An 8668-nucleotide genomic window follows, 5' to 3' on the forward strand; every position below is an offset into this window, starting at 1 on the left:
TGTCGATAAAAAGTGAAAAAATTATGGGGCCAAGGACACTTCCCTGAGGAACTCCACTTGTGACGTCCGTCCAACCAGAGAATTCCCCGTTCACCATAACTCGTTGCGACCTATCTCTTAACCACGATTCTATCCAATTCAGCAAGTTGCCCCCAATTCCAATCTCGTGTAAACGCTTCAAGAGTTTGCCATGTTGGACCCGATCGAATGCCTTCTGGAAATCAAGGTAAACAACGTCGACATTTGTGCTCTTACCCAAAGCCTTAGTCACGTAATCATAGAAGCAAAGGAGGTTAGTTACACATGACTTCCCCTTCCTGAACCCATGCTGATTATCCGACAATACATTATTCTCGTCTATCCACTTCACAAACTGCCTTTTGATGTTAATTTCCAAAATTTTCGAGAGGGAGCTCGTCAAACTCACTGGACGATAATTAGACACCACTTCTCTACTACCCTTCTTAAATATCGGAACAACGTTAGCCAGTTTCCAATCTCTCGGGACGATACCCTCAGCAACACTACTCCTGTATATCTGTGCGACTGGCCCCAACAATTCATTAGCACCTTCCCTGAGAACCCTGGGATAGATATCATCTGGTCCTGGTGCTTTGCTTGCACATACATTTCTTAGAAGATTTAGGACCTCCACGTCTTCCACTTGAATATCGTTGAGCGTTTTATTACCCCATGCAACACCCGTATATCGAATATCATTATCTCCATTAAAAACCGACGCGAAAAAGTCATTGAAAGCACTACACATGCCTACATTGCTCTCTACTTTTGAGCCTCCTATCGAGAGGGGGCCAACTGTCCCCTTACATCCATTATTGACGTATCGAAAAAATGATTTTGGGTCAGAGCCAATGTTATCTGCCAACCTAGATTCAACTTGCTTTTTACTATCCCTTATCGCTTTCTTCAACAGTCTTCTTTTATCAGTAAACAATGATAGGTCACCTCGTCCACTTTTATACTCTCTGAATGCTCTTTTCTTTTCAAGATAAAGGTTCCGCACGCTATCCGTGAACCATAGAGGGTGTGATGTACAAACACGCTTTTTTCGAACAAAGGGTATGACGTCGTGCAAAACAGAGGACAGCTTCGTACTAAATTCTTCCCATTGACTTACCACCCCTACTGATTCCAACCGGTCCTTGAGAACTTCCGCTAACCTTCTTCGCAAAACATCAAAGTTAGTTCTCCGAAAACAAGGAACCAGTCTTTTGTTATCAACCTTACCCGAGGAAAAGTTACAGTGAAATCTGACGATACGATGATCACTGGAAGAAAACTCTTCGATAGTTATTGAGTTATTTAGTTCAAGAGGACCGTATAGAAAATTTACATTTTTTTATTTTATGACACACTGTATTTTTACTCTTGAAGCTGGTACAGAGTTGATTCCTGAACACGTTTTGAGCATTTTTTAGATTAGAACAACACTTTTATCACGAGCGATTGATTGATGAAATAAAGACCAAATGAGAAATTAGAGGACACCCTGTATATTTGACAGAAAATGACTACCTACAGATCTTCTAAGAAAGAAAATTGAACACCGAACCAATATATATATACATATACTGCATACAGGGTGTCCTGTAAGTCCTAATTGTAATTTGGTCTTTATCTAATCAAACGGTTCGCCGTAGAGAAGTATGGTTCTAGTTTGCAGAAATTTTCGAAATATGTCTAGAAATCACACTGCGCCAGTTCTGAGCGTGAAAATGAGTGCCATGAAATGAAAGATTTAAATTATTTTTATTTTACCGGCCTCTCCTCTTCTCTTACTTCCAATTCGAAGTTGTTGCCCTGTCCTTCCTAAGGCCAACAAAAAGAAAAAAACTTTCACGTTTCTGAGTGTAGTATTCGCTGAGATATTGAAATTCAAAAAATTGTGAAAAGATGAGAAAGGACAGCCTAAATGTGTGAGGGAAAGGATCGATGACAGTTAGTTTACGCTGCGCTGCCCGAGTGGCATGGTGGTAAGATGTTCGTCTACGATCGTTAAGATTGTTGTCAGGGTCCCGGGTTCGAACCCAAGGGAGGATACAGATAAGGTATTTCAAAAACGAACACGAGGCGACCACCGATAGACAGCGCCTTCACTTCCAACCCATCTCACTAATAGCAGTAAATTACAATGTAGCGATATGGCCAGAGTTGGTGTTTGGTGAAGTAGTTAGTTTATGCTGTTCTTTCCCAAATTTTCTCCCATTTGTGAATTAAAATATCGTAGCGTTTATAGACATACTACTTATAGGAACGGGGAACGTTTTTGTTTGCCTCGGGAAAGACAGGGCAATAACTTTCCGATTGCGTTATTTAGAGCAAGAGGACTGTATAGAAAATTTACATTTTATATTTTATGACACACTGTATTGTTATTTTTGAAACTAGTACAGAGTTGATTCCTGAACACGTTTTGAGCATTTTTTATATTAGAACCACACTTTCATCACGAGCGATCGATGAAATAAAGACTTAGAGGACACCCTGTATATTTGACAGAAAATGACTATCTACAGATCTTCAAAGAAAATTGAGCACTGAAAGGAAAGGAAATAAAATTTCAATGTTCATCATCATGTTGTCTAAACTAAATGCTTTACTAAATATTATATTTTATAGTTTGCGTTTTTTACCTGCTAAATAAATACTTGACTAAATATTTTCACCAATAGAACGACAGCACATTAGTTTCGAATTTTTATATAAAAACTTGAAAGGAAAATTTTTTGAGGAAATTTTGCTCGTCCAGATTATCATCAAATCTCCAATACAGACGATTGCGCAAGAATATCCGCTACTGTTACTACCATAACTCCCACACTAGGTTTTCGTAACCAGACACGTCACCTGTGTGTTTAAAGAGGTCTTATGGAGTCATTCAAGTATTACGGGGGGGGGGGGGTGTTTGGATTTTCTAACTTTTGATGACAAGGGGGAGAGGGGGGTTTGAACGTTACTTACATCATCAACCACCCCCTTTTGAAGATATGAAATATTCTAAGCTGCTGGGGGGGGGGTCAGTGTTTTGCTGACAAGGGGGGGAGGGAGTCAAAAATGGCCCCTATGTTTGGGACTTGAAAATACAAATTTTGTCAATATATATATTTTTTTTCCGCATTAACCACAATTTCGTCAGTCGAAACGAATATCAAAAATATAATAGCTTTTTCTCATCTTGTCGCGGGCCACATGCCGTCCGCAAGGCTGGTCCAATACGTCCCAAGGACATGGGCAAGTAGTCTGGCTGCTCCACTATTAGCAATGATCGTCAAATATTGGTGTCAAAAAAGTGTGCTGCCTTCCTTCCCGATCTGCCACTGTGGTGGTCGAGTTGCCACTGTGGTGGTCGAGTGGTTATAGTGCCGGACTCGTGATGCGAGGATCCGGGTTCGAACCCCACAGTGGTGGTCGGCTGAAGTTGGTTTTCTGTGGTTCCCAACTTCAAGGCGCAAATGCGAGCCGATCTCCCCGTTAAAAAGTCTCGCCACAGAGAGCAACAGTCCTACAACGGTAAATCATTCAACCATAACACTTCACTCATAGTTAGTAAAAAACTGGGGGCAGATGACAGCACTACACATAACAAGCATTACACAGAAACAAAAAAAACTTTACGTCAGGTTGCACTACACGTACACGCACATTCCCGCATGTACCGATTCGTTGGGGGTTCCGCGGGGTGCATGTGTGGTGTAGCAGTAGTAGGTAGGGGCTCGGGGATCCATGATGTTCTTAAGTCAGCCACCTCGTTGGGCAGTTTGCCTGTTGTGGCGTTGTATTTGTATTTTTGTATTTGTATTTGATCTACCAATTCATCTGACCACACATTGGTCGAACAACGTCAACAGTCACAACACGCGTTGGCATATTATTACTCCCCAGTTTCCTTGGAGAGTATTCTGGAAGCAAATATTCACCAAAGAATATCAAACAATTATAAGTGCAACAAAATAAAAGACTTCGGTGATATACCGGGGCACAATAGCATATCAGAAATCTCTTGATATAATGAAGGATTTGAGCATTGAAACCATGCATGACTATTTAGCCAAACTAAGTATAGGATATTTCGATAGAACTGAAACCCTTAGAAAATGTATCCGCATATAAGAGACATCTCGCTTTATCATACGGGAGAGATGTTGAAATTTCTTCGACATAAGAACATACTGGCCTGATGTGAGTCAGTGAATTGGTTTAGTTTTGTAAAACGTGTAAATATGTAGTTCTAATTCTCTCTTCATTGATTGGAGGCATAGTGTTGCATATGCACTGAACCTACCCATATTTATCGCATTTAATCTTGTATCCACAGGTAATCATATATATTTGTATTTAATCACGCAATTCATTAGAATGAACATATATATACAGTCGAATCCCGGTTTAACGAATACCGTTATAACAAAAATCTCGTTTTAACGAACACTTTTTTAATCCCCCAAATAAGTTCACATATGAACAATGCTAGGTAACCTGGAATTACTTTATAACGAAATTTCTTTTTAACGAAGTGATTCCTCCGGTCTCTTGGCGTTCGTTATAACGGGATTCGACTGTACTCTGTTGTAACCATTAGGTGTAGGGTTCCACACTTGTTTGTCAATTATTTGCTCAGATAATTGACAGTTAGATTTTGTAATTGCATATGAAATGCGTTCTTGAATTTTGATACTCGACCTCCTTAGGACATATACTAGTTCTACAAAGTCCAAATTTCTGTGATAAGTAAGCCACAACTTATCGAATTCATATTTTCTAAAATGATCTCAATTAATTTGACATATACTGAGTGTCTGAGTACAGCACATGCGCTGTGAATTTTATTACCCTTTATTGACGCGCCTCTTATACACGTACACTCAACTATCACACACACATACAAACAGTTTCTTAACTTCTTCATCCAGCTCGTACGGAGCAGCATCGAACAGGGAAGCTTATGGGAGTCCTAAAGACTCGGTACGTCCTGAGAAAATGTATCTACCGCAGTAAGTTGCAAGAAGTCAACTGACTCAAAAGCCACTTAATAAAAATTGCATTATTTTAAATGCAATAATAACGGAAACTTTTGAAATATTTCAGCCTTTATCGCTAATGATTGGGGGGGGGGGGTTCGCAAATTGCGAAACGTTTATAAAATTCGAAGTTGTCGAAAACTGCATTTACTGGTAAAAATTATGATTTGAAAAAAAATTATTTAGTTCATTCTATTTGTGTACAGTCCCCAGATGGCAACTTTTGATCCAATGAAAAATTGAGAACACAGTGATAAGTTGCTGAAGCATAATAAATGTATTTAATACATTGATACATATTGCATCCAAAAATATGAAATTTCTACAAATGACTTTTCAGTAATCTTCACTTTCAACACACACATGGACTGCATACTAATTTCTTCATTTCGTCATGTCCACGATCCTTGAGGTTTTAAGTAACTGCACGTCATTTAACAGATTTTTGTAATTTAAAGCATGTTTCCAAATTAGACGGCTGCAGGGATGCCTGCCATACAAACAATATGGGACGTTTTACCTCATGCATTTGATATATGGCTTTACGGAAAGATGGGGTTATCACCCGGAGTAAATAAAGAGGATTTGTTTTATGATTCCATAGCCACTGTAACGTTCGATAAGCGTCTTGAGTCACCTGCATTCGGCTTCATCATCCACCCCAAGTGTTAGTTCTGTCGAATTCTACTCCGCACCCTCGCACACCCCATGGACAGAAGGATCCACTGTTTTTTGATTCGAATTCACTGATTCTAAGCTGAGTCATCTGTTGAAAATGTCTTAAAACTCTTGGCTCACGTATTTCTTCATACAGTCGACTACTGAACCGGCTACTGCGTCGACTGTATAAAGAAACACAGTCGACGCAGTAGCTGGTCCAATAAATTGTCATGCTTTTGCCAATCGGAGGCAGTAATGGGATCCCAGTTAGTGTGGATTCTAATACGGGAGAATTTCGGACTTCAGTGAATGGTCATGCTTTCGATAACCAGCGGCAATGGTGGAATCCTAAGGGTACGAACATAGTGCAAGCTGGTTACAGATACTGTGAGTCGGTGCCGTTAAGGTGTATTTACACCATTCTCGAATCTCTCCCACTTGAGAACATGCCAACTTCTTCTCTTTCTTACTTGCCACACAAGTCTTTTCCTCACTTCTTTTGAAATCCGAGGCTGCGGTCTTTGGTCCTTATGTGCCGCTGGATGCACGTGCAATTTTCTCCTCAGTCATTGGGTTCAGCTATACATTTCAGTCACGTGTATCGAATTGATGGCCAGTAGCTAGTACGTTGCATCGAGTTGATTGCTGTCTTCATGGGGAGAACGACACGAGTAATTCGATACAGGCCGGGGGGGGGGCGAACCACTATAAATCTTCGCTAATTTTTTCCGACACAACGTTGTCTTTTTTGAGGTAACGGAAGTAAGATGCTTTTTGTATTACTCCGGGGTTGTGTGAGCGGTTCCATCTATTTATCTATCGTTAAGGATTGGTTAACCCCTCGAAGAAGTTACAAATCCTCTCAATTATTTAAACGAAATACATTTCAGGTTTCTCTGAGAAAAAATTAGCCAAAAAAGGAAGGTACTATAACATTAATGCGCGGTAATAAGGAGAAAAATAGAGATGTCTATAGTTCGATTTTTTTCCCGTGTATGGGTTCCAAACTACTTTACCAATTCCGGCCATATCGCTGTACTGCAATTTACTGCCATTAATGAGATGGGTTGGAAATGAAGACGCTGTCTATCGGTGGTCACCTCAAGTTCGGTAGGAAAAATATCGTATTACAAATACAACGCCACAACAGGCAAATTGCCCAACGAGGTGGCTGACTTAAGAACATCATGGATCCCCGAGCCATTTTTTGGAGGCCCTACCTACTACTGCTACACCACACATGCACCCCTCCCAATTATATTCTTCAGCGGGTTTGAATCCGGGACCGTGACAGCAACATTTAAGGTGGTAGACGAGCATCTTACCACCACGCCAATCTGGTTTTCACGACGCTATTTGTGTGTGAAGATAAATACACAAGGTGTTCTGTTAATGAACCGACAAATTCAGAGGGTTGTTAGTAGACATCGAGAGGAACAGAAATTGCAATGAAACATGGTGTCCCAAACCACGTTGATAGGGTGAAAAATCATGAAAAACGCCTGCAGGTTTCGACGTTACGCTGGAACGACAAAAAGTACAGTAATAACTACAAAAAGATTTATTTGATTAATTATTACAAGAGTTGTTGGAAGTGGCAGCCGTTTAGGTCATTCCACAGTCTATAATGACGTAAAAAGCGATTCCCGGACGCTCTCGAAGATACCAGGTATACAGACGGTACTCATTGAAACAGACAACCAACTGCTCTATACGCGTATCGTCTGTACAAAAGCATACCTGGTATCTTCGAACGTGGCTGTTTTTACGTCGTTGTAGACTGTGTAATGACGTAAACGGCTGCCACTTCCAACAACTCTTGTAATAATTAATCAAATAAATCTTTTTGTAGTTATTATATTGTATTTTTTGTCATTCCAGCGTGACGTCGAAACCTGCATGCGTTTTTCACGATTTTTCACCCTATCAACGTGGTTTGGGACACCATCTTCCATTGCAAATTTTGTTTTTGTTGATGTCTAATAACACCCATCTGAGTTTGTCGGTCCATTAATAGAATACCCTGCATAACAATAGAAGGTTAAAGATATTGCAACAATAGACGATGCAGTACGATACAGTACACGGAGACCGGAGGAAGTCTACGAGGCCGAACTTGTAAGTTGCATAAAACATTAGTTTTCTGTAATTAGGCCTACGCATAAACCAAAGACAAGAATAACATTCTTTCAGAATGGACTTGTAATAAAGACCTGATGCTGATATTTACCTTCAAAAGCTGAATATTTATTTACCATTTATGCGATTATTTTTATTGAAAAGTGTGTAGATTTATTTTGATTAATTGGTTTTGATAAGAGCTTTCCAAAATTTCTTATTTCAAATTCTTGCACGATGCATAGCGGCACATAGATCAGATGCAACAAGGCCGCCATTCCCAGACATGAGACCCCCTTTCACGATACGAATAGTTTTCTCCAATTGCGTACACAGAACAGAAGAGACCAAGCACGACCATGCTCTGTCGCTTACCCGATTTTAGCTCATTGCCCGGAGGGTGCGGTCGCGTCGGACAAAATTCTGATAGACACGGAGGGAGATTGGGGGCGGGGCCCTTTCGTAGGATATAATATACATTCGTTAATTGTTATACATCCTATAATCCGTTATACAAACAATCGTTGCGGCAATATACCTTCATTCGAGATTCAAAAATACGTAAATGCAATATGTTGTGTAAATGCAAAATTGCACAACACACATATTAAGAAAAATCGGGAGCCCTATCGTTGGACCCAGAGGGGAGGGAGACCTAACTCATGTACTACAGTCAAATCCCGTTTTAACAAATACCGTTATAGCGAAATTCTTGTTTTAACGAACACTTCTCTAATCCCCCAGATAAGTTTACATAATAACAATGCGAAAACGTAGAATTCCTTTTGTAACGAAATCTCATTATATAACGAAGTGATTTCTAAAAAGACAAAATAATTTAATAATAATTA

The sequence above is a fragment of the Pholcus phalangioides genome, unplaced genomic scaffold, assembly GCF_987345545.1.
Source record: "Pholcus phalangioides strain wild (caught in Gottingen) unplaced genomic scaffold, Ppha-v1.0 ptg000009l_1, whole genome shotgun sequence".
Taxonomy (NCBI): Eukaryota; Metazoa; Arthropoda; class Arachnida; order Araneae; family Pholcidae; genus Pholcus; species Pholcus phalangioides.